The sequence below is a fragment of the Peromyscus californicus genome, unplaced genomic scaffold, assembly GCF_007827085.1.
Source record: "Peromyscus californicus insignis strain IS unplaced genomic scaffold, ASM782708v3 Scaffold_19__1_contigs__length_69161282, whole genome shotgun sequence".
Taxonomy (NCBI): domain Eukaryota; kingdom Metazoa; phylum Chordata; class Mammalia; order Rodentia; family Cricetidae; genus Peromyscus; species Peromyscus californicus.
The window spans coordinates 16319933-16345858 of NW_026294491.1; the positions used below are offsets into that span (position 1 = coordinate 16319933).

At 44.3% G+C, this 25926-nt stretch overlaps 1 long non-coding RNA gene across 17 annotated transcripts in view; it reads right to left on the reverse strand.

The window, feature by feature from the left end:
• LOC128114605 (uncharacterized) overlaps positions 1-25926 on the reverse strand; it is a 287065-nt gene that overhangs the window by 118832 nt on the left and 142307 nt on the right. For 16 of the 17 annotated variants that reach the window (XR_008219822.1, XR_008219827.1, XR_008219828.1 and 13 more), the window contains one exon: positions 2592-24044. This is a non-coding gene — a long non-coding RNA (uncharacterized LOC128114605). The remainder of the gene's footprint in view (positions 1-2591; positions 24045-25926) is intronic. The other variant, XR_008219815.1, reaches the window with a different exon arrangement.

Sequence of the window (25926 nt, forward strand, 5' to 3'; positions counted from 1 at the left end):
CCCCAAACTCAGGTAGAAATGCCAGCTCCCTCCCTCTGGTTCTCCACTCCACTTTGATATTAATGTGAGTCATCAGCAAACTAATACACAAAGCAGATGTGGGGAAAAGAACTACAGGTCAACTCACTGAGAGAGCCCATATTTCTAGTTCATGAAATGGGCTTTGTAACTTCCATGGGAAATTTCTAGAAGGGGAGGCTAGAATTCTTCCCTGCCTCTGGTGAAGGCTAGTGAACCTCACAGCAATATTGTGTCACTGGAATGCTAATTTTTACTGGAAAGCGTCTTTAAAAGGTAGATACCAAGAGCCAACATTGTCCTAACAGAATAGTGACCACAAGATAGTGAAGCTCTCTCTGCATGTGTCCAGGTGACCCTGGTGGATAAGCCAGGGCGTGTGCATCGATTGATGGCTTTAAAGGTAGAATTGTGGAAGGCCGGAAGAGTAGTTTTCTGAGTTTTGTCCTACCAAGGCTAACAGAATGACGGTGGGGGCTGCCAGAAGTCAGAAAGTCATGTTTTAGGATGTCTCCCTCAGTGTCCAGGTAATTGAACCAAACCCGGAGCAGGCTGACTGTCACTTGAGAATTATGACATAGTTCTGGCAGAGCAATGGCTTGATCCCACTTCCAACTACCAGCGAGGTCCAATTTCCTCGGCGCTGCATATTAAGGGAAGTACAAGGTTAGCTGTGAGCCCAAGAATCCCTGAGCTTGCCGAAATAGATGCTTTCGGGAAAGTCAGTCCTCCGAGAACGGTAAAATGCTGACCTCAGCACTCTTAGGTAAACGAGGAAGGCGACACCTGAGGTTTGGTGTGACTTCATGGATATAGTCTCTCTTCTAGGGTAGCTCATAGATCTGTTCCATTTGTCCCTTAGTCTCATACGCACACAGTCCCCACCAGAGTCCCCTGCCTATGCCTGGGCTGCTTCTTGAGGTTGAAATAAAGACTTGTTTCCATAGGAAATACATTTCCCCCTTTTTATTGTTTGAGACATTCACAAATGCATATAAATACAGTTTGATTCAATTCACCCTGTCCCCTCCCCTCCAACCCCCCCCACCACTTTTCTCTCCCAACTTCATGTGATTTGTTTGCTGATTTGTTTTTAACCTCCCAAGTCCACTTAGTACTGTCTGTCTGTGCATGGATGGAGGCCATCTCCTAGAACATGGGTAGCCTCTCACGTTCTTTTGAATGCCTGAAGGAAAATGACTCCCTTTTCCAGCCGTCATCAATTGTCAATAGCGCCACAGCTAATAGTGGCGGTTAATGCCACATCCTACCTCCATGCTGGGATTTTTTTTCTGGCATGATCTTGTGTGGGTCTTACACTTGCTGTCACAACTGTTATGAGTACATATGTGCAATCGCTCCTTTCTGCACAGAAAACACTGGTTCGCTGTGGTCATCTACCACCTCTGGCTTTTCACTCATCCTTTAAGGCTGGGTGGATTTGCTCAGTAAGATTCAGCAATCTAATCTGTTAAGCTCATCTAAGTCATCGTCTACTGGGACTCCTAAGGTAGTGGCTCCTAAGTCAGCCTTCCCTACCTTACAGCATAACAGGAAGGGGAGCCAGAGACAGAATTTGAGTCTCAGTTTGTGACCTCTGCCTTTAGGTTTCCAGCTTCTCATTTGCAAGCCGGAGTGGTGAGTTTCTACTGTAGAGCATGTTGAAGTCCTAAACAAATATTTGATACATGTCCAGAACTTTGTAAATGCAATGTATTGTCAGTAGCCCCCAGAGGTGTGGCAGGAACAGGGGATTCCTAAGCATTGCTGGGGGCAGGAGGTCAGGGGGGCAACTCTCTGCTCAATCTGGGCACAGAACCAACTGCCCTGTGGGTTTCTAAGTGCATCCCCATTGAAGTTTTCTTCAGAGCGACAGGGGTTTGCACTGTCCTCTGTGTGACAAAGAGACAGTCTCTTCCTACTGCTGCTCCTAAACCAGAAGGATAGCTGAGCAACAAACCAGCGTTTCCTCAGCATCAGGCAGCCATGCAGGGCTATGTTTTCCCCTCCTTCGTTCCTTCGTTCGTTCGTTCGTTCGTTCCCTCCCTCCCTCCCTCCCTTCCTTCTGTACTTCCTTCTTTCTTATTTTGAGACAAGTTCTCATCATTTACCCTGGATGGCCTGAAACTCACTATGTAAAGCAAGTTGGCCCCCAATTTATAGAGACATCCCAAATGCTGGTGTTGAAGGCGTGCACCACTCCCTACACCAGTATTGTTCTTACAGTATTTTCCAGAAGTTATTTGTCTAGTGTTCCTGAACTTTTCTGCAACCTCATCGACTATGTTGCTGATTCACTGAAACTTCATCTTGTTTTCTGGCTTTTTTTTTTCTTCTTGAACCTGCCAGGTGCCTTACTGTTTCCTGCTGTCTGGGCTGAGATCCTGAGCCCGATCCTCCAATGCCTTTCCTGTTTTCACCTGGCATAGCTTTTCCTTTTTGTACCTTTACTCTTGGAATTCATATCTTTGCTTTCTCATGACATCCTGGCAGATGGTACAACCCATATGCTTACACACACACACACACACACACACACACACACACACACACACACACTGGCCTCGTCTCACCTGTGACATTTACAGCAAGAACCTGTTCCACTTATCCTGTTTGTCACCTTCCAAACCCAGTTTTCATGGGATAGTCTTTACCAACAAATTGGATCCAGTGCTTATTCCATGGCAAATCATCTGAGCTGCCAGTTCCGTATTTCTAGGAAATTAAAAAAAAAATCACATTTTAGGTAAGTGGAGGTATTGTGTGTGTCCACTAACGTAAGATGAGCTGGCTGAGATCAACTAGTGGCTTAGAAAGCTGCTGTCTCGTGGCTCACTGGACACCCATTCAAAGGCTTCCTCTATCAAAAGCAAGAGTTGAATAGTTAATCACATTTTAAAATAAGATCTGTAGAGGAGTCAGGCCTTCTTACACAGCAAACAAGGGAGAATGGAGAGAGGTGTTGATTTCCGCTTCCCACTCCTCTTATGGAGGGCATGATGCATAAGCAAAGATTTTACTATTGTTATTATTATTAGCTTAGCTTTCTTACCTCTACTTTGTATGGTAAACATTTTCAGACCCACAGAAGCATTTCTAAAAACACCCAGGAGGGACTCAGTGTTAAATGTTGACTGTTTTCGATCTCTCCGCCTGTGTTTCCCTTCATGATATTGTTGAGGTTCGTCATGTTAGAAGACACATCAGCACTTCCTTTTGTTCCCGTCCATCAGTGCTACATGAGGTAAACCCTACTCAGGCTGTTCCTCCTGTCCACCGTCTAGAGCCTGTTTTTTCTAAGCATCCCTGAACATGTTTCTTTGGCTACCTTGAGGCAATCATCTTGCCTGACATATAGTTCACATCCAAGTTGTTCCTCAAGGATCTTTCACACCTTTCTCTAAAATAAAAACAAAATAAAATAAAAATCCCAGATTAAATATAGGATCCTTTGTTACATTTTACTACCTGTCTGGTCCTATTAACTGAGAAAATCCTGTTTAACAAAATTATAACTTCTGAGACTGGAGAGACGGCTCAGCAGCTAAGAGCGCTTGCTACATTGTAAGAGGATCTGGGTTCAGTTTCCAGTGCCCTATGATGAGTCACAACTAGCGTAATTCCAGTCCCAGGGCACCCGAAACCCTCTCTGACTTCTGTAGACATTGTGTGCATGTGGAGCACATACATACATGCAGGCAACACACACACATAAAATAAGTAAATCTAAAAGAAAAAACATCCAAGGCAATTTAAGAAAAGTGGCTCAGATCTGACAGTTGGCCCCACTGCGCATGCACCTTCTAGTTAAGCCTTGTTGGGACTTCCACATCATGTTGAAGGTGAAAGTCTGACTGATGGTCATCGGGGACTGCTTTCCTGTCAGAAACGATTTCAAGTAACAGACTGCCAGTCATCTTGGATTCAAGGTTTTATACGGAACCTGTTCAAGGATTTTATATGGAAACTGTTTTTCCTCTGAGCCAGTTCTGGTTTGAGAATAATTCTAACAGTAGGGGATATGTGGCCACGCCTGCAGGTATCTTCAGCTCCCCGTGTGGGAGAACTGCTAAACAGGACTTTTCTTGGCAGAGGCCAAATATGGCCTCTACTATAATATAGAGGACTGCTGCCCACCAAAAACTGAGTGGCCCCAAATGTCGACAGTGCCGAGGTTGAATAATTCTCTACATGCGCAGACTAGATCACTCTGTTTTTATCTGGAGTGCAGTGGAGGGTTGATAAGGGACCGTAACCATCACAAGCAGCCATGGTGTCACCTTCAATGGCATGCAGCATATGCAAAGGTCAAGAGCAAAACATCGCCATCAGAATTCATGGGAGAATTGGATTAATGAAGACTTATAAAGGCTTTGATATTTTTCTGCTCGAGGGAACACCAATACCTGGGCTCTTTTTACATGACCTCCCTTTTGGGTCTAGATGAAGAGGAGAAATCCTCCCCAAATGGTTTTACCCTCTTCTTTCCTGGCAAAGGCCTTGTTTTTCCTTTACCTGGAGAGATGGGTAACAGTCCTCACCTGGGGGTTTACAGAACTCTAACTCCGTTCTTCAAGAGCTGCCACCCCATGCTCAGGACTCTGCTTCTGCCGCCAGGCTGCCACTATAGCCAGAGAGCAAGTGAGGTCACACAGGCTGGGGTGGCAGAGACTACACCAGCCTTTTGACCTTGGCCCGGCTCCCTTCTTGCATTCAGTTCCCTCTCCTGTGGTATCATTGTGGGCCTTCCCCCCAAACAAATGCCTACTTGTTCTTTCTCAGAGCTGACAGGGTGTCAGAGGCCCAGACTGAGCCCTGTTTGCATTCCTGGGGCTCCTGGCATGGCCTCAGGATTCCTGCAGCTGCAGGCTGAATGAGGCCATTTGACGCTAAGCTGTGGCCTTAAGTGGAGTTGGATGGCCCGGGATCCTCTCAGTTAGCAGCACTGTCATATCTTCAAGCAGATTCATGCTCATGCTCTTTTGGGGTCGGGATGGGGAGGGGGGAATCATTTGCCTGTGCAAGCTTCCACTTTCAGCTATTTTGAGGATCTGGGTTCTGCTCCCACAGCACTGGGCCTTAGCTTTCTGTGCTCAGTAAATAGTATTCAGCCCACACAATAGACGTCCAAGTGCTAAAACCAAGGCTTATAGACTGGGTCGGCACGGTAGAGAAAGGAAAAACATTTATGCTTCAGCCCTCTTGGAGTGTCCTGCAGAGGCTCTGTGGATGAAACACATGACAAATTAATAAGAAAACAAACAAACAAACCGAAGTTTACTAACACGAGCTTTGCAGATACCCATGGGAGTGCTAGTAATCCATTTAATCCTGCTAGAACGGATGTGACATACCATCACACACAGGACAGTTCACGTGTAAGGGTCAGGATGAAGAGAAGGACTCTCAATCTCCAGGGACAGCAACTTATCAAGTGGCAAATGGGTCAGGAAAGCAGTGGGGAGAGTTTTTTGCTTTGTTTTGATGGGGTTTTGGTAAAGTTTGGTATGCAAATCCCTGTAGGTCCATCTATGTGTGAGCTCAAAGGGTCTGGAGTTGTCTTCACTGATTAACTTATTCCTGGTAGAGAATGGAAGGTAGGCATCTTTCCAAATGTGTGCCCCAATTTTAGACAGAGAGCTTTGCCTGCATCTCTTTCTCAGCTGATTTCAGCTCAAAGTAACCATCACGCCAAAGTGGCACATTTGAGTGATCAGCGTCATCTGTCGGCCTTGATCACTCTGCTTCTTCGTTTTCTGCACCAACCCTCTGCTTTCATCTTCAGTTTAAGAAGCAGTCTTCTCTGAAAGGAGCGGTTTTCCCTTAAATAGGCAATATATGTTCTTTTAAAAGCAACCCCCAGGAATACTGTCCCCATATCCCTGAGCAGGCAGCTGTGTGGCCAACAAATTTCTAAATGCAAAATACTACACTCAACTATAACAGAAGACCCAAAGCTCCAAGACTCTACAGTCTTCCACAACCAGCTCTTATAATCTCCCAGGCCCCAAACAAATTTTCCTCCTAACCCTGTGCTCCCTGCTGACTGAGTTCCTTTCCATGTGTTCAATGAACCCACTTCGCTCCTCTTGCCGCCGTGCTTTGATACATCCTGGTTCCCGTGACTCTCACCCTGCCTTCCTTTGCGGTCCCAACTCCTGTGCAGGCTGCACCTTAGGTCAGTCACTCCCCAAATGTGCTACACACAGAACCACCTAGAGTTGCTTTCTACCTCCTGTTCCATTTCAACAAGAGTCTTTGGGAAGAGAATCCAAACACAATGAATTTTTAACCCTTTCTCCTGCGACCCTAATGTGCAGTGAGTCCCAGTGCCCGTGGTTTAAGAGGGTGTTTTGCCGCTGTTGATGTGCCCAGATGTGGTCTGGTGCCCTTGAGGCAGCTTCTGCATCTCTAACAAACTTCGGGGCGAGGCTCAAGTGATGCCACCGCTCTGCAGCCCTAGCTCTGAGGGGCAAACCAGGAGGCTTCAGCTCCTCCGAGACCTTGGTTCTTTGTCCAGGCTAGTGCCATTGGTGGTTCCCATCCGGGGACTTGTTAGAAATGCAGAGTCTCAGGCCGCACCTATTGAGTCAAATACTCTGGGTCCACCGGGTTTCTTTTAAGACATCCTGCAGCTGGTCCCATGTGCATTCACATCTGAGAACAGCTACTCTAGGCAGCGGCCCTGACAATCACACTGACTGTTTCAACTTAGGATCTTCATGAGGGAGGGTCCTTCCAATGACTAAGATGGGAATGAATAATTTGTTACCACATCCTGGGGTCACACGTGGACGCCACACATGGAGGTCAGAGTAAGAAAGGTAGAGCCACCAATGTCTTTATTGGGTCTCAGGCATTATCCAAGCAGGTTTCTCTGAGGGAGTTTCAGTCAATGGGCTTAAAGCAAGCAGGGCAAGACTTCCAGCATCATTCTGTGACTAAGTGATCACTAGACCACATCTGAGCAGTCCATGCAGCGTCTGAGGCTCAGGCAAGTAGGCTACTTACAGGTAGCAGAAGGCAGCTATACAAGGCAGGAATCTGGGTTGGACACACAGCTGGATGGGAGGAGATGCAGAACAGGAAACTGTGTTTGCAGGGAGTGAACTTGCTTCTGGAATAAGAGAGTCCAGCAGAGACACAACACCGAATTCTAGCCCACTATGTCTGAGACCGAGGCTTTCTTCCTTTCTCACTGCAGCCTCTGTTCTGCAGAGTATCTGATGTTTCCCCTACAGAAGGACATCTGTCTACTTAAATGGCCTACACACCCCACCCTGGAGGAGGAGGTCTGTGATGGATGGGCCTCTTGGATCCCTACCACCCGGCACAGCAGCAACATGTATGCACTCTGTAAACATTGGTTGGATGTATTGAAGAAGGGCAGATGGCTTGACTCTACCTTTTGGGTCAGTCCGGATCATTTCTTCTCTGGCTAGCACAAAGAAGGGGGAAGAGAGAAATAACAGGGCTATAAAATACCGCCAAGGTTATGTGGTGCCTGATCTCTATCCTTGGGAGTGTCTGTTTTGTAATACACTCCGATAAAGGGAAGGCTATTCTCACCGTTCTGCACACCCAGCTAGGAGCAGATTCCAGGGAGTCGTCTGGCTGATTCACTGGCTGGTGTGATTCTGGAAAAAGATGTAAAATTGCTTCTGATCCACCGAGAAGTCGATGGGCAGTGGTGGTTCTCCACTCTGACTCATAGAATTTCAATTGAGTACTGATGCCATTGAGGAAGTTGCCAACAAGGGATGTTCACCCAGCAGACTTAGCTGTTTTTCCTGGTGCTGTGACAAAATACCCTGACAAAGGCAACTTAAAGGAGAAGAAGTTTGACTCATGGTTCTAGGGTGTAGTTCATTATTGTGAGGAAGTCACGGCAGCAGCCTTCGAGGTGGCTGGTCACATTGCATTCCCAGTGGGGAAACAGAAGGATGAATGTTTATGTTCAGACGCTTTCTCTTTTGACTCAGTCCGAAAGCTCAGCCTACCGATGGGTGCTGCCCAGCGGGTTCAGGGTGGGATTTTCCCACTTCAGCTAGCCTAATCTAGATGATCCACCGGAGGCATGTCTCCAAGGTGATTCTGAATCCTGTCAAGTTGACAGTATTACCCACCACACCAACATTAGATCTGAGAGAGGAGACTCTGACAACAGGGTCTGGGCAATGCATTTTAACCATGTCCCAATGATGGTAAAGGTAGCCGGCATCCCACTAAGACAGATGGTAATTCAAAAATAAGTGAACCAGCTCTCTAGAGATTCATGTAGAATCTTTAAGCCAGTATATTGTGAGAAGGGAAAATATTGTGGAAGTGAAGAATGATAGCAATCATGAAAGGCATGAGCTCCAATTAGGAATAGTCTACGTACCATCTACTTATAGACAGACACATACAAGTCAACCAGGAGGAAGTGATGGTTACAGGCCACAGAAGTGGGAAGAGACCCTCGGGGACTCAGAAGGAGACAAAGGACTAATAGTGAGTTCATCTTCGCTTCCTTCACATCTCCAGGCTGAGATCAACCTTGCAGTGTGTATAGTCTCGTCCGCCTCTCTATTTTAAAGCATGTTCTCAAACCAATAAAAAAATGAACTTCGAAAGCAAAGGACTATACCCTGGCTTCTCTAAATGAGAGTGAGGCCTTAAGGTGCAAGCGACCTAGTGATTATGTCACCAGCAGGGGTGGGGCCTTTAAGCTCTGCGGAGTCACAGATCCCTTTACCACCTCTGTGCTGCTTCTCAGCATCCATTTAATCTCCCTGCCGGAGGAGGTTCAAAGTTCTGCTCCCCGGGAGCTCCAGGCTCAGAGACTGCAGGCTGCTTGCTCTCTGTCTCGGCTCCACCAGGGCGCAAGCATTGGCAAAGCTCCAGTGCCTTGCTGCAGGCAGCTCAAGCTCTTGGGCATGTGGGGGTGATCACTACCGGGTGCTGCACCTAGGACTGCAGAGGAAACACTCAGGTGGGCATTCCAGCACAGGAAGGCGGTCTGTTGGCTCGTCTCTATGCTGAAAAGCCCTCTTGTAAGGCGGCCGCTGGGACACAACGCAGGACGAGCGTGCTTTAGTGCTGAGCCAGCAGCTGGGTTAGTGAGTGGCCTGAGAAGGGCAGTGGAGTGATGGAGAGACTAACGAGGTCTGCCCTTTTGACTCGCCAGTCCTCTCCCAGGATTTTGCAGGCTCCAGATGGCTGGGTGCCAAAGTGAGCCAAAGCGAGCACTCTCCCTGGGTCCCAGCTAAGGTATGGGGGAACCAGCCACAAGGGATCATTTTCTTTGAATAAAGAGCCAATGCACAGCAGCACACGCCCTGCTCTCTTCCCCTCCCGTGTCATCCAGGCTGGCTGTCACTGAGCTGTTTGAGTTCAGTGTTCTTTCCTTGCTTACAGCATTGGTATAAAGAGGGAGAGGTGGAGAAGCCATGTTTGTGGAGCAGGAGTACACACACACACACACACACACACACACACACACACACACACACACACCCGCAATTAGGCCAGGCAATCAGAAGCCTTAATGGAGGAGTGCCTGTCAAAACAGTAGGGTGTCTGCTAACCTCTGAGGCTGCTTGCTTGCTGCAAGCAGAAACTATGAGGTAACAGAGAAACAGGAATGGATGAGTCTGTTTCTTATGCCTCCTTGCCTTTGAAGAGTTTGACAATACTGTCACGTCTTCTCTAGGGAGGGAGCTGGGGAGGACCTAGTTGCATTCTTTCTTGAGGAACTAGGCAGAGATACATAATTAAGGAAGAATAATTAATTAAAAAGTCAAACCTGGGGACTTGGGCTATATATTTCATGCAGGAATTCAAAGCACACAGGTTTCACCGAGGAGAAAGGAAACAAACCCATTACTCAAGGGAGGAGCTGGAGGTGGCTAACAACAGCGTCCCCAAACCAATGGATAAGAGGGAGGAGGAAGAGGATTCCATTTCTTTGAGCATTCTGCCAGCTGCAGAAACTGCAATGTCATCCTCTTTGCGCTGGACTGCAGTAGGAAGAACCACCCTTACCCGACAGACTGTAGAGAAACAGGGAGCCAACGCCTGTCTTGTGGGGACACAAAGGACAGCAGCATTTGGGCCACTGCTGGTGGAGTGGTTGTGTCTGGCAAGGATTCTCAACAAAGCCTTCAAGGCTGGCATGGAGGGGAGCCGTGCTTGACTGAAGAGTGGTCTCTGTCTTGACTGTGGAAGGGTAAAGCCGAACGTCTACAGTCACCATGTTTCATTTCTCTTTGCTTCTCCCATTTAGTTACATCGATACATTTTTCACCAGCAGTCGTGTCTCCATCGGATTCCGATCCTGTTAAATGGAGCTTCTGGGAAGGTTTTAGCCGAAAGGAACAGCAAGCAGGCAGCAATTATCCATGTTCTAGGTCCCATGGAATTGGTCAAGTTCATGATTCAAGTGGCAGAGAAATGCCCACAACCCCACACCCTGTCCCAGACTTGCTTCCGTTACCAAAATGCCTTCAAAAACTCATGCCAGAAAGAGCAGACCTTTATTTTTAGGCTCACCCTCCCTAAATTAGGCAATCAAAAATTTGCAATTCTATGGCTCAAATAAAAGTCTCAGTGACTAAGTCTCCTCTCAAGAACCTGCCGCAAGCAGCTGCACAAGCAGGACTCCAGCTTCCCAGTGGGTCCCCAGGCAGCCGTGACAGCTGTGGTGGAATGAACAAGGGAGAGTGGCTGGGAGCAGAGTCCTGCTACCAACGTCTCAGTGCCTGTGGGAGGAAAGACGAGCCCAGAAAAGATGACTCAGGCTTGGAAGCCAGATAAAGAACCGGGAGAGGCGGTGTAGAAAAGAGGCAGAAGAGAATAAGGGGACAAGTCAAACTCCGCTGCAAATAGCCCCAACTCTACCGAGTGTGTCTTTAGAGCCTACAATAGATTGGATAACATCACCCCAAACACATCCACATTCTCATCTATGGTCCCCAGACGTGGCAAAAGTGACTGGGAAACTTGACACGTATTCTTCAGATGGTGAAAAGATACCGTAGAGGCTGACTGAGCTCAGGGTCATCACGGGGGAGGCAGAAAGGTCACCGTGAGTGAAGGTAGTGTGGTCATGCAGGCAGAGGTCATAGAAACCTGAGGCCACAAAGTGACACCTGCAGGAAACTTCTAGAAGCTGGGAAAATAAGAACAAGTTCTCCGTTAGAGCTTCCAGCAAAATGCTGTCTCTCTAGACTTCTCACCAGCAGAGTGGTAAGAGCTTACCTGTATGAAGCCTTATGTCACTAGGTCCATGGAAACTGAGAACTATGCCCTGGCTTACTTCTGAAGCACTGGCTGTCCACGTAGTTTCATTCCCATGGAAACCCGTTCTTCGGAAATGGGTGTCACACGGTACTTGGAATGTGCCTTAGGTACACATTTCCATGACCTCAGCAGGGTTTTCCTCAGGGTAAATTTTATCCAGGGCAAAGGAATCACAGGTACAAGGAAGTCAATCCAAAGCTCTACACATGAGATTGTTAGCTCAGCATCCTAGGACGCTCGCTGTCCTGGGCAGAAAGAATCTTTAGGATGGGGACTTCCTGAACTCTTGCCCTTACAAGATGAGCTTGCCACAATAGAGTATCCTAAGTTTTACAACTGTATTTATTCTTTTGAAAACATTAAAAACTTCATTCATTCATTCACTCATTCATTCATTCATTCACTTATTTATGGGGAGAGCACACTAGGAGATCAGAGAGACAGCTCGTGGGAGTTGGTTCTCTCCTTCTATCCTTGGGATCAAACTCAGGTCCCTTAGGCTTGGCAGCAAGTGTCTTTACCCTCCAACCCATCTTGCCTGCCTGTATTTATCTATTCTTAAGTTCACTTTCTAATTTTGTAGTGTTGAAATCAAATCCAAGACCTCCAGCATGCAGATTAGTGCTGTCCTGCTGAGACACACCTTCAGCACTGATGATCTTAAATACCCTCTGTTGACTTTCCTATGTATCAGCTAAGTTACCATGAAAACCATTTCAATATCAGCCCTTCATCTATGACATCAAGAGGGAAAAAATGACTTCAGTTGGGCATATGGACTAAAACATCTATATATTTGGGAGCTAAAGGGGAGTGCATTGAACACCCTTTCCAAAGAATTTGTCTAAGGGTTCCATGAGACCAGGGTGGGGCTTCCTGTAACACTCCCAATGGGTTGCTCCACCCAAGAGAGTAGCTTGCAAGAGAGCTGTCTGAGATATAGAACTCAGAGATGTGTGGATGACTTAAAGAGGAAGTTTTTGGTGGGGGTTTATTACTATATGAGTTTCCCCCAAGGGAAAGGATGTGCATAGGAAAAATGCTATAGGGTATCACTAATTTTTACAAGAAATACAATCTTGGAGATAGAAGACAAAATAAATTTTCTTAGATATAGATCCTTGGTATGATTAGTAGGAAGAATTTAATTTTCTCTTTTATCTTTGGTTTAAGTTTTAAAATTGTGTCTAAAGGGTATGTTTTACATTTATTACTAGAGAAAGGTCATTGTTCATAAATGGATCCCTAAGGAATATGGCTAGCTGTCTGGATTAGGTGGCTTTCTTAGGAGACAGCTATAGCTTGTCACACTGAGCTTAGGAGTCCAAGTGCTGCTGTACTTGGTTTTCTTCCAGAAAATGGAGACATGGAAAGAGCCAGGAGAGAGGGTTTTTAGTGCTGTGGGAAGAAGCAAAGGCCGAGTCAGATCTTAAGTCTGTTTTTGGCTTGTTTGGCCATGAAGAAGTTACTGAGCTTCTTTCAAGGTCCATGTTCTGTCTGTACACTGGTGCTCAAATGTTAACCACATGGGACTGTTTGGGGAATTAGTTAATGAGACTTGGGTGCCTTTAGTGGATGACTGGCAGGCACACTGTAAGGATCCAGCAAGTTGCGGCTCTTACTCTCCACAGGAACCCATTGGACATTGTCAGCCTCTACGCTAACATTTCCTGTTGATACGCAAACTGGCTTTTCAATGCATACAATTGGGAAGCACTGGGAATTCTCAGATTCTTCCACAGCAATCATTAGACATGACAGAGTAATTAGGTGGCCAGGGGACATGATTAACCTCTCTGGCTTTTGGTATGCTCCTCTGTAAAAAGAGGGTGTGGAATTAAAAGACCTTTAAGGTTTCTTCCTGCTCTGTTACAATTCGAAGATTTTTTTTCCTACACTGAAAGCCTTCATTTGAAGGATGACTTCCTGAAAATTTAATCTTTTGTGTGTGAACTGCAATCTACTCCCTCCTACAATCCGCTGTCCCAGATGAATATCTGGGAACACAGTAAGGAAGACGCTGGTATCTGGCCAATTGTCTTTGTGTCCTGTAGCCAAGGCTGGGGGGTAGTGGCTAATTGCTTTGTTGTTGCTCGGGAGAACTATATTTATCTTGTGAATAGACTACAGGATGACATGGTCTAGAAGTTTAGAAGCCCACACTGTTGTTGAAGAGCAGAGAGCCAAGCAATTCAAGGAACACAATGGCTAGCTTTATGATGGAGAAACCCAAGATGGTGCCTGACTAAAATGAGAAATAACGTTTTGTCTTATAGGTGACTGTGCCATGGCTGCCCAGGGCTACCAATTACGGTGCCACCTCATGTAACCTCTTTCCTTGTCTCTTTCCCTCCTGCTACAAACATGCCTGCCAAATGTTTCATCCCCCCAGGGCCTTGCTTCTGGTTGCTATGGCAACAGCTAGCTACTCCAAGCTAAATGTGCCCTCCTGCCTTCTCCAACTAGGGAGACTTCAGGAGACAATCTCTGCCTGGAAGGGAGATGACAGTAACAGGAGAATCTCAAACTAGGATTTAAGACAGACATTTTGAAGCAAGCAATCTATACCCCTCAAATCAGAATAGGGAACCAGTCTTCCAGCCTACCTATGCATAGAGCCAATTCGAGCCTTGCTACTCTTGTGCTGTCCTTTATGAAACACATTTGCCTATCTGTTGTGATCAGAGTGACATGCCAATTGTGGTCTGTCCTGTGGAGAACAGCTGAGTGCTAAGACTCTTTAGTAATATTCAAATTCAATCAACCAGTGTTCTTTCCTCGCCTCTAACTAGTGCAAGCTTGCAGGAAGAAATGATTCCGTGTAAACAAGAACAATAGGAAATCTATAGCAATTTCTTAACCTGCACCTCACTAACATCTTTCTTACCTACAGTAGAGACTGTCAAAATGCCACTCCCATAAGCTATGTGATATTTGGAGATGCTGAATTTGAAAAGGAAAAACATTTCAGCATCATGGAAGGGGCGGCGGGGGGCGGGGGGTTGACATGGAATTATCACAAGGTGGGATAGCCTTGGGAAAAATTCCACAAGATTTCATCAGTTTCTTAAGCAATTTAACCTACTTTAAAATTTCTCATCTCAGGCACTGTTCAGACCTACAAACTCTGCCCCTCCTCAACCCTGTTTACTAGTTCGCAGGCATTAAACAGTAAAAGACCAACAGTGGTCTAAAACATTGCCCACCAACCTAGGCGATACAAAATTGTTACTCCAGCTTTTGGGAAGCAGAGCAGGAGGATAGAAAGTTTGAGGTCAGCCTAGGCTGCCTGCAAGACCTATCTTGTCTCAAAAACTCCAAATAAATAAAACAAAAAATATAATCTAGCACTAGAATTACATAAATTCTGGATAAACAACAACTAAAAATATATCCTAAGCAATTTCTTATCCTGTGTCTTACTAACATTTTTCATACCCAAGATGGGTATTTTCAGAAGGCAATTCTGGAAAACATAATTTAAATGTAGAATCATAATGGTGGGGGAGGGAAATTAGAGATGGAGATGATGCTGTAGTCCAGCAATCCCAACTACATTTACTGTCTCTAACCCTAAGTCTCAGAACAGCACACACACACACACACATACACACACACACACACAAGTCTGGTAGTGAATGGTAAAGATTTTAATCAAGACTACCGCAGAAGAAAAGAGACCCCAGTACAGGCCAGGCTTAATGTGTGAATGCAGGAGCAAAGTATAGGTCAATGGGTAGAAAACTGATGAGTAAACATGAGGGTGAGTGGGCGTTCTGGGTAGAAGATCTACTAGTGTCTGAGGCAGGGTGATCAGGTATCACTTTGGGATGCAGGGTGTCCTGATTTGAACATGACATGGTCACCAAAGGCTTGCTTCCCAATGAATATGGTATCCAGAGAGCAGCTTGGGGGAAGTAAATGGATCATCAGGACTCTGACTTCATCAAACAAGTAATCCACAATGGATGGATAGTTGAATAGCATCACTTTGAGATGGTAGGAAGGAGGGAGAGCCTAGCTGGACTATGTAAGTCAATAGTGAGCCTCCCTAGAAAGATACACCTTGTTCCATCTCCTTTATCTCTTTCCCTTGCTTCCCTGGCTGTCAGGAGTTCATTTTCACCACACCTTCTAGCCGTAATTCCTGGCCTCAATTCATGCTGGGAACAGTGGGTGCAGTCATGATGGCCAGCCTCACCACAGGCTAGGAACAGTGGGGTCATGTTCCTAGACAGAAACCATGAACTGAAATTCCTCTTCCTGTTCCTCTGAGATATTTGTCACAGTGACTAAGAAGGTAACACATTAGGAGATGACAAATTTGACTGAATGTTGGGTGGTTAGATATTGGGGCTGGGGACTACTGCTGTGGGATGGTCTTTTTGTCAAGTGTGTTGCTAATTAGTCAATAAAACACTGATTGGCCATTGGCTAGGCAGGAAGTGTAGGCGGGACAAGGAGGAGAATAAAGCTGGGAAGTGGAAGGCTGAGTCAGAGAGACACTGCCAGCCGCCACGATGACAAACAGCATGTGAAGATGCCGGTAAGCCACGAGCCATGTGGCAAGGTATAGATTTATAAAAATGGATTAATTTAAGCTGAAAGAACAGTTAGCAAGAAGCCTGCCATGGCCATACAGTTTGAAACCAATACAAGTCTCTGTGTTTACTTGGTTGGGTCTGACGGCTGTGGGACTGGCAGGTGAGAGAGATTTGCCCTGACTTCTGGCCAGGCAGGAAAACTCCAGCTACAGACTACCTCTAAACAAACTGACTTTGCAGAATGCTTATTAAAATCAGGTGATGCATAAAGGGACACCAATATCCGGACCCAACAGGAGCCCCATTACCATTTATCAAGGAGAGAAACTCAGAAATTTAGAAGATTAGTAATCCACATAAAGTGTCAGGGATCAAATATGTGCTTGTTACACGAATTTGTATTGCAAGGCATTAAGAGAAGGTGAACAAGATTATGAAAATTTAAAAAGACATGCATTTAGGAGAAACAAAACTATTCAAGTCCTTTGCCCAAATTTTTTTTAAAGTTTCTTTTTGCCGTTGAGTTGAATGAGCTGTATGTATTTTCACCAACTTTTCAGATAACTGTTTCATAGAGTCCCATCATAGCAGCTGTGTTTCAGTGTATTTCCTTTGTGGTGCAGAATTCTTCCATTTTGAATAGTTCTACTTAATTTAAAACATTTGCCTCTATTGCTTGTTTTTGGTGTCATATAAAAAATTCACTGCCAAGACCATTGTCAAGTTTGTGCCTGGACCGGTATGGTGGTCCGTGTCAATAATCTCAGCATTTAGGAGTTAGAGGCACAAGAGTCAGCAGCTCAAAATCTTTGGCCATTTAGAAAGCTATAGGTCAGCCTAGGGAACATGAGGCCCTGACTAAGAACCAAATACACAAATAAGCAAACAATCAGAAGCTAGTTCTTCGTGTCTTCTCCTAGGAATTCTGGGATTTCATGTCTTGGCCAACAGTTACACAAAAAGATGCCCAACATCACCAGGGGTAAGAGAAATCGAAGCCAACCAGGAAATACCAGGATAATGACTACAACAACCTTTAGAGGGTAGTGTTGGAAGTGTCAAATTAGTCATTATGGAAAACAATACAGAGATTCTTGGAAGGCAAAAACCAGACTCCCCAAAAGTTGTCCTTGACCTTCACACATGCATTGTGACATGCACATACCTTCCCCCATCCCCACACAAAATAAAATTTAAATATAAAAGAAAAAATCAAAGTTAAAAACAGGACTACCATGGGATCCAGTAATCCCACTCCTGGGCTGTAAGGGAACTAAAATCCTATCTGGGAGCTATCTAAACAACCTGGTCATTGCAGCATTATTTGCCACAGCCAGCATGTGAAAGAAATCTAAATGTCCTTATACAGAGCAATGGATATAGAAATTGTGATTTATATATCAGCCTCTAAAAATAATAATAGCCAGGTAGGGTGGCAAATGGCTTTAATCCCAGTGCTATGGAGGCAGAGGCAGGAGGTTTTCTGTGAATTGGCAGCCAGCCTACAGGGCAAGTTTCAGCCCAACCGGGGCTACATATTGAGACCCTATCTCAAAAACAAACAAACGACAAACAGAATAGCCTGTCATTTGTCACAACCTGGATGAAAATGGAAAACATCACACTCAGCGAAACAAGCACCACTTAAAAAGCAAAATGCTGCACAATAGTTTATGCATGTGGAACTTTAGAAAGTCAGTTTCAAATGGTGACTTTTAAGAATTTCACAGAAGAGGAGGGTGAATTAGAGGTAAATGGGGGGAGGTCAAAGGGTGTGGGAAGATGCCTGGTGGAGGCTACAAAGCTTCACTTAATCAGAATGCCTAAGTTCAGTGGGCGGCATTCCGTGCTAGCCACAGTGCTGTTACTGATGTTTACTAAGAGAGTTTGCTGTCCATGTTCTCACCTCACAAGCGGACACCTATGCAAACTACTTGGCTGTGCTAACTAGCTCTTTATGTATATGTATTCCAAAGTCCCAAGCTGTACATCTTCAATATGTATAACTACAATCCATACACTGTGAAAGACTTGTTTCAATGAATATTTACTGAATACCCAATGCTGTTCTGAATAGTCGGCTGAGGAAAAAGTAGTGACAAGGAGGGATGAAACCTTTGACATTATGAGTTCCTAACCCTAATCCTAACCATAACCATAACCATAACCATAACCATAACCATAACCCTAGCCCTAATCTTAACCCTAACCCTCCACATATTAGGTGGAAGGAAAAAATAGGCCCATTCATACATGCTTTGGGGTAGCGGTAATTCTACTGTAGTTTTCTGAGAGCTGTGCACCATCATGCTATAAATCAGAGACGTATAAATAAAGTGTGTGGGGTGTGTGGGGGTGGGGGACCAGGTAAGGATCTGTTGGGACTAATCAGAGAATCATTCCCGACTTTTTGGATTATTTGGGATGGAGGAGAATTTTCTGTTACCTGTAAGACTGTATCAGTAGTGATATTCACTTGGTTAGACATAAGACTGACTTTGAATTTGAGGCCAGGTCTAAGTGAAGGGTCAACACTAGGGTGTGCCAAGCACTCATTATGTGCCAGATGCTGCTCTCGTGAATCACACAGTTGCACGGTCATTTCTCACATCAGCCCAGTGAAGTTGTTGCTATTCTAACTCATCAGGCACTTGGAAACTGTTTGTCTAAAGATCACTGATGTTTCACTTTGGTCCACAGGTGGAAGCAGATGAAATCCTGGCATCTCTCCTGATGTCTCACTATGGCCCTCACACGATCCTGCCATCTCTCCTAATGCCTCACTATGGCCCACAGATGAGCCTGCCATCTCTACTGTTTTTTCCTGTCTAACTCGCCTTGACTCTGCCTAGGCATGTTAATCATTCAAGGGATGCTTGTGTGTCTACCTTGTCTCATCCCCCTCCATTGCTGAAAGTGTAGAGATGGGTCATTGTCCTAAGCCTGAAAGTGATTTGGATCCCAAGACAGCAGAAGACTTACAGGACTTGTCACATCCTGAGAGGGTAACTGTCCATGAAGGTGAGGCTGCACCCTGAAGCAGGAGGCATTGTCATATAAGGACAAGATTGATCTCCTAAAGTGACAGCAGTCATAGTAACTTCCTTGGGCCATGTCTCAGCACCAGAAGTGAGACAGTGATGAACCAGAGCATACTTTGACCAAGACAATATTGCGCATGTCTATGTCCCTATGCTGGTTCTTCCTCCATTAAGAACTAAAGCTCACATCAGAGCTCCTCAGGACTCTAAAACGGGAATGGCCATTGGGCTCCATTATCTGTCCTTCTAGACATGACCACACTGATCAAATCTCTTTGCTTTGTTTTTCATCATTGCTTATCTCTTCACTTTATTGGGATAGGCGGCTGAGTTCAACCGTTAGGGTTTCAGGAGCTCACATTTTTGTCTTCAAACTCCATTTCTAGCAATATGGAATTTTCACCAACTTGACCCGGAATAACAAGGGGCTGAGACAGTTCTAACAGGTTTCACTCATCACTCATAAACTCTCCAAGTAGTACCAAGATGCCTTGGGAAACCATCCCACCTCCAAGTCTTTCTCAAGACCTTAAGCATTTGTCCCCAAACTCTGAGCCTCATCTTCACTTAACAGGAGCTTGGATTACAACAGTGGCTCTCAACCTTCCTAACGCTGTGACCTTTTGATACAGTTCCTCATGTTGTGGTGACCCCCCAACCATAAAATTATTTCTTTGCTGCTTCATAACTGTAATTTCCTACTGTTAGGAATCATAATGTAAGTATGCTATACACAGGATATCTGGTATGTGACCACTGTGGAAGCGTCATTGGACCCCCAAAGGGATTGTGACCCACAGGCTGAGAACTGCTGAGTTCCATCCACATGACTCTGAGACCTCAAGATTCATGCTTGAATGCAGAGAGCTGCCTATACCGCAAGAATCTGGAGGAGCTGGGATGTAAGTGCAATGCTTACCGTGTAGTCTTGATATTCAAGACTCAAAGAATTTCAGCTGTTCTCTCTGGGGAGCTTTAAGATCAGCTAACGATCTTTTTGTTTTGATATTTTGGATGCGCAGTTAAATGGAAGATTACAAATATATAGGTATTTAGCCACCTGCAGGAAGTAGACTCCAAACAAACATAACTTTTTAGACATTATTGAACAAAGTACTCTTAATGAGAATGTCCCCTGTAAGAATGTCCCCTGGAACTTTTGCGGTGTCACTTCTGATGCCTGTCCTAATTGAAACATTGTCTCCTGCAGGGCAGACGTGAACTCGGAAGACTTGGGATGCAAGTCTTCACAAGACTCACAAGGCTGAAAGTCATACAGGCAGCAGGAAATTGCTGGGAAGAGGGGACTCTTCTGCAGGTTCTGTAGGAGCCTTCAAGGGTCACACGGAGCTCCTAGGATGTGATGTTCAGGAGTCATCGCCCATGATGCTGTGGGCTTTTAGGACGCAGATGCCTTTAAATCACTCATTCTCCTAGTACAATGGTTCTCAGCCTTCCTAATGCTGCGACCCTTTAATACAGTTCCCCTAGCCACAAAGTTATCTTCATTACTACTTCATAACTGTAATTTTGCTACCGTTAAGAATCATAATGTAAATAGCTGGTATGCAGGATGTCATCCTTTTTGACCCTCAGAAGGAGCACGGCCCACAGGTTGAGAACCACTGCCTTAGTAACTCATCCCTCACTCATGCTCCTGTAAGAAATCCTAATAAACTCGACACTCACTAAGTTAAACTAGGGTGGGATTGCCGTTTCACTCTGCCCTTAGGGCCCCAGCTAGGATGACTTGACACTTGTGCCCATCACGTCGTGACAACTGACACAATTGCATTTCAAACACACGGAGAGATGGACGAGTCGCCTCTTCATGTGTCCTTCTCTTTATCCACAAGTGTTTGTTTGGCACGCAACCAGTGGATTTTATTTTTAAGTTTAAAACTCAGTTAATAGGTAGCACATCAATCTAGGTGTTCCTCATATACAGCTGGTATTAACTTACTGATGAGAGTTTTGGGTAGAGAGAAGCCCTGAAAGGACAGGATGTAGGGCAGGTGAGTTCCCATTGGGCTGGGGTTCAGGAAGTTCAACTCCTAATGGTTGAGCTGTCAGAAGGAGAAGGAGAAAACTGGAGGTGGAGCTGGGAGGGTGGGGAGGTTGAGTAGTGGAGGCTTAAGATAGAGACTCTGAAATGGGCTGGGGGAGAGGGCAAAGACGGTAGGGAAATCCGCCCTCACCGTTTTAAGGGAGAAGAGCACTTTGGGATAATCATAAAATACAGACCTAAAATTATCCTTCCAGGAGTCACTTAGAGCCCCAGAAGAGGTCATGGTAACCTTAGCTACCTCAGGGGAAGCTTGAGTATTTTCGTCACTTGCTTCATTGTAGAATTAACTGCAGCTAAACTATAAATTCTTTTTTTGAGAGCCGTAATAACTTCCTTGAACGTATTTGTGGCCATGTGGAGTGAAGACCTACCCTTAACCCCATCCATCACCAATAACTAGCAAAGAGAAAGTCATTCACAAATGTCTGTGTGCTTAAGTTTATCCAGGCTACTGGGTACAGCTTCACCAGGCAGACATATGTGGGGTTCTTTTCCTAGTTAAACAGCAAATACATGAGAGCTAAAGCATGAACTCTTCAAAACACACATATGGAAATATGTGTATCGTCCCTTCAGCGGGGAATGATTCTCAGGAAGGGAACTTCAGTAACACTGCCAACCTCATTTGTGCGGCTATAAAAAGGAGCGGCAATTTCATCAAGGCGCTTAGAATATGTTATAAAATGTCGGCATATAATTAATTCAAAATGCTCCATCGTTAAATCATGTAATGATGCTTTGTGAGCGTACATAAGCTTAATTGGGAGGAATGTAACTAAGGAGATTGAGATCTGGAGTGCTGTAAATAAAACAACTCCTGCGACGTGAATTTAAAGCATCAGGCAATTTCGTGAAGGTCCTGAGGCTTGCTCCGGGGTAGCAGTCTGTCTGTTCTATTCAAAGACGAGAGGATGACTATCAGTCCAACTGGAGGCCCTGGTGAGCTACGGGAGTTCTCTAGTGTAAGAGAACTGGGACATTGGGGACTACCACAGCCAGTCAGTGCCTCTCAGTCTGAGGTGGAGCTGTTGGACCTCTGTGGACCATTGCACTGTGGTGAACCCTGGGCTTTTAAGTATAACGCTAGTATTCTGAAATTTGTTTTCTCTTTGGGAAAAGGGACAGAATAATACCTGTCTGTTTGTTTGTTTGTTTGATTGATTGATTGATTTTTGAATCATAGAGGGAAAAAGGCCATTCCACAACAACACCAGAGCAACTTGTGGAGTGCTTGGTACAGGCCTAGCGTGTAAGGGGTGGGCATTCAATAGACGCTATTGGTTTTCCCAGGCCCCGAGCACACCGTGTCCTGCATTGTAAGAACAACAGACGGCTGTGGAAGGGACTGAAATGTTCTGTTGATGGGTTCCCCGAAGGGGTAGTCTCTATTCCTAGTCAGACACTAAAGTGACAAGTGGGGCTAAAACCAGCCAGTTTCAAGACCCAGTTGAGATAATGACATAGAAAACTCCACAAGGCCAGTAGTGGCTCCATGCGATCTTGGAGCTGAGGGCAGAAAAGCAGCCTGGCATTTTTTTTTTCCTGCCATTTCTCAGCCATCAATAGCTAGCGGCAACCTCTGTCCCCTCTCCAGCTGCATCCTCAGACTCACGAGCACAATGAACGTTAGGCAGGCACTCACAATCCCTGAGCCCTGGCACTCGAGATAAAGCCTACTTGCTATTCTCGACAGAGGGGTGCAGCCCACTGCCTATTTGGACCTGTTCTTTGAACAACAGAAGGGAACTATTTTTCCTCACCTTTGTCCCCTTTCTGAATGGGGACATTCAGAGCTTTGAGGACTCCAAGGAGAGAACTCTGTTCCTTCCTCTCTGCAGAGTGACTCTTGAGTCTAAGATGATTCTTTACACTCTATAGGCAGACGACTCTTTATAGTACTTTTCCTTTTCTTTTTGTTATCTGAAATAAGGTCTCACTCTGTAGCCCAGGCAAACCTTGAACTCTTGATCCTCACACTTCAGCCTCCCAAGTGCTGAGATTACAGCTGTGAACCGCCATAACTGGGTTGCTACATGCTTTTAAGTACACTTCTTTCTGAAAGTGGCCATGGGTTAGAGGTAGGCTGCATGTTATGACCCTCACTAGACATAAGAGGAATCCCATGGAGCTAATGAACTCACCTAAGATGATAGGGCCTGTTAGTGATGCATGTGGGGTGTCAATGTTAAGACACCAGTTGTGGATGGATGGCTGTATCATGCTATACAGCACAGAAGAACAGACCAGAATGCTATGCCCTCCCAAGGGAAAATACAAGTGCTAGGCTAAACACATTGTATTGCTGTTTTGATAATTGAGCTCTAATTTATGATGACATGTCTATAATTTTATCTAAAATATATTCAAATTTATTTATATTTTTAGCTTGTCAAATATGTTCAGTATCTAAATTTTCTCATCCTAGTAAAAACAAAGCAAAGCAAGGCCAAAAAAAACCTCTTAAGATTTAAGATGGAAGAGAAAAAATATATAATGTTCTCTCTCTCTCTCTCTCTCTTTATATATATATATATATATATATACATATATACCCACACACATATATAGAGAACATATATATAAACACACATATATATGAACACACATATATACATACAAACACATACAGAACACATATATAAACTCCTCTTCCCTTATGTCCTCTTATGCTGCTGTGTTGGGGCTATTGGTCTTTCCTAGAAAATAAGAATATAAAACACATATTTAATATGTAAAGTTAATAATTTTCACATATATAAATCTCAATAACATTAAATTTCATAAAGGAGGAAAATATCTTTTCAAAATGACAGAGAAAGAAAAGCAATGTCATAACTAAAAGCCTAGTCTTACACAACAAATATGCAAGACTGTATAAAAACCCTTTGAAAGATCAGTGAAGGCCATAGATTGTGAAGGTCAAACAATGGAAGACATGCACCTTGCTTTTGGAACAATCATCAGAAACACATCTTTCTTAAGTTGATATGTGCAATTACTATAGTTACAATCACAATAGCCGGAGGATGTTTTTGAGAATTAGACAAGTTGATGCCAATTCATGTGGAAACACTGGAGAGCAACAGCAGCCTGGGGAAAATACAATATAGAAGAGCGATGAGTGAGGGTTGGATGGAATTATAAAAAGGTAGAAATAAATATAATGAGGTCCTTGGTCGATGGCACACAGATGAATAAATAGGCTGAAATACAGTCTAGAAGTAAATACAAATAACGTACATGCACATATATATTTAGTGTAGGATGAGAGTGATTTTTGCTTATCAATGTGGTAGATTGATCAGTAAATACTTAAGAAATATGTATGTGTATATATTTATGAATATAAAGAAGTGAAGCACTAGAAGAAAACTCTGTGTGTGTGTGTGTGTGTGTGTGTGTGTGTGTGTGTGTGTGTGTGTAGAGAAATAAAGGCTTTCTTAGGTATGACACAAAATCTAAAAATCATAAAAAGCTATCACAAAAATACATTTGCTAAAATAAATGTTTTAATCTGAAATGCTTTAAATATCATATCTAAGAAATGCCTTAAATTTTTTCTAATTTATAAAATTTTAATTTAAAAGTTGTAAAGTTTATGAAGAAATAGTCCCTAGCCAAACATATAATTCTTTTTTAAAAATATGCCTACCTGTATTAAATAATATTCTACTCTCTAGCTGTAGTAGGGTTGACACACCTATCTATCACATTGACGGGAATCCTGTTTACTTCCCAGTTTGGGAAATTACTTTTTCAAATCCTTTCTGGACCTCTTTGGGTAAGATTAGGTATGGACATGCACTTTCCCAAACCCAGAATTCCCAAGCCTACAAAAGGCTGAGTAATCATTTAAACTGCAGTGGTAGCCTGCTTCCCCACATCAAATGACAAGGGTAAGACAGACGCTCTACTATATCCACAGCATCATGGAGAACATCCCATTTTAGAAGCCAGCGGTGGAATGATGATCAGTAAAGCTCTTGGGAAGGTAATTTAAAAAATTATAAAGACATATTTCTTTTATTTCAGAAATCCAATTTCTAAGAATGGTCATGCTAGCACATCTCTCTAAAGAACATGTGAACTCATATCCATCAACGACTGTTTGCACTGATGAAATTTTGTCAGTATGGAATAGTTAATTAAGCTAGATGCATGGGTGGAGTGAAATCTGTGCAGCTGCTAATGTCTAAAAGAATTGGTTTTAAATATTAGCTGTCTTGACCACGGCACAGCTCCAAGGTCTCCTTCTGTTTTGGCAAATTCCCAGAAAGCTGTCAGGAGGATGAAAGCAACTATGAGTCACCACTGGCTTCTGTTCCTCTGGTTAAATTCACTGTGACATGGACTAATTCATTACAAGTATAATTCATTGATTTTATATGGGCAGAGTGAATAGATTATGGCCACCCTTTCATGACATCCTCAAGAATGAGTTAGAAGAGGACAAAAAAAAAAGGTAATTTTTCAAAAAGGTACATGGTAGCCAGTCAGATCCCTAGATACTTTCCAAGGAGGCAAACGCAACAAGGTTCCTGGTTGATATAGATTGTGCACATGGCTGTGTATACTGTGAGAGAGACAGAATGATAGAGATGGGAATATGACTCCAGAAATCAGGTTTGGCTGCATAGCTTTCTGGGTAGCTTAAGTTGCCTCTGGATGTCAGTGCAGTGGGGGAGGGGAAGGAAGTCAAGTCTAAGAGCCCTTTCCAGAGTTTTTCAACTTCACTGGAAAACCCTTTACCCATTAGTTGGTAGTATTGCTGTGCAGAAAGGGGTGGGGCACTGTGAACCCAGATCTGTGCTGATGGATCCTTTGATTGTGCCCTAGGATAGCTAAGGATTCAGCCCAATGCACAAACTGTAAAATTACTTAAAACTTTAGCAGATGTGTGTGTGTGTGTAAGTGTGCACATGCTTGAGATCTCACATGCATGTGGGTGGCCTAAAAGTGTGTTTTTGCTTGT